Below are 1,262 nucleotides of genomic sequence, written 5' to 3'. Positions count from 1 at the left end.
AATTTTGGTTTTTCATTTTTTTCCCAGTAAGAGGTTTTTATTTAATATAATTTTTGGACAAAAAATCGCAATATATCGCCTTGCTTATAGTATCGCAATATATCGGGATATATCGTATCGTGACCCCTCTGTCATGATATGTATCGTATCGCCAAATTCTTGCCAATACACAGTCCTAATATTCGAACATTAGGGTCGGATATGAGCACAGAAAAAAAACTGACCCTTCGGTTTTGTATCCTGACTGGAACAAAATTAAATTTTGTTTCAAATCCAAACAGCACTGAAGTGTAGATGTGGTTCACTGAATATAAGTCTGGGTTTGCTCTGTTTATGGCTCAAATTAGAGTTTAAATCCCAAACAGGAGTTAATTTTAGACAAGTGTACATGTCCTGCAGCTTTATATCTTCATCAGCTTCAGGACATTTATTATAATATCCAAGCTCTGAGGTTTATATCAGTGTGTCAGGGTTTGAAAGGGCTTCACTGTGATGCAGAAATCTCAGACTGATGCAGCATCCTGCTAACAGCACATTGTGCCACTCAGGCAGTGTTAGAAATCCTGTCTGCACATATTGTGTGTCTCATAGGCTAAAATGCATTAATAGTAAAAATCTCCCTTCAACTGCTCCTTGTTACTTCTTTTCTAACACCCCTCACTGGCACCAATGGTCCTCACCTCCTCACGCTGTCCTCATTTCATGTTCCACCATCCTGGAAACTAAACTTTTATTCCACCTTTTCTCTTCTTGGACCTCCCAGCTCTTGAGGTGGGGTCTCAGTGGGCTGTGACCTGGTGAACTGCATGTGTGAGTAGGCCTGTCGCGATAGTCAATAAATCAATTAATTGCACGATAAATTATTTTGAGGTCGGTAAAAAAATGAGGACGATAAGTTTCATTTTCCTGCTTGTTTGTTTTCTTTGTCTCTCTCCCTCTCTGTGCTCCGCTGCACGGGGGCTCAGCTGACTCCTCCCCTCCTGTTTTCTGTGTCGGGAAGAGTGAAGTCTCGCTTTAGCATGAGAGCTCGTAGCAATAACAAACTAAAGAAACGTTTCAAAACAGAACGCAGCTACTGCAGTGTCGGAGCACTTGCAGAGCCTGAAATTCGCGGCGGGGAGAGGAGGAGAAGGGGTGGAGGCTGAAACTCCCCCAGACCCGCGACAAACTCGTCGAGACTTTACCTGTAGCTCCCAAAAATAACAGGAAACTTAAACGCACCCTTTGTTTTAAGAAAACACCAAAAAAAAAAAAAAAAAAAA

General features: G+C 41.7%; 1 protein-coding gene across 3 annotated transcripts in view; it reads left to right on the top strand.

Annotated features, from left to right (window-relative positions):
• mtmr14 (myotubularin related protein 14) overlaps nucleotides 1–1,262 on the top strand; it is a 30,547-nt gene that overhangs the window by 2,232 nt on the left and 27,053 nt on the right. The gene's annotated exons all lie outside the window — the stretch shown is intronic.

This window comes from Austrofundulus limnaeus, unplaced genomic scaffold, assembly GCF_001266775.1.
Source record: "Austrofundulus limnaeus strain Quisiro unplaced genomic scaffold, Austrofundulus_limnaeus-1.0 Scaffold70, whole genome shotgun sequence".
Taxonomy (NCBI): Eukaryota; Metazoa; Chordata; class Actinopteri; order Cyprinodontiformes; family Rivulidae; genus Austrofundulus; species Austrofundulus limnaeus.
Note: the sequence above shows the minus strand (reverse complement) of the source record. Positions and strands in the feature narration are given on the sequence as shown.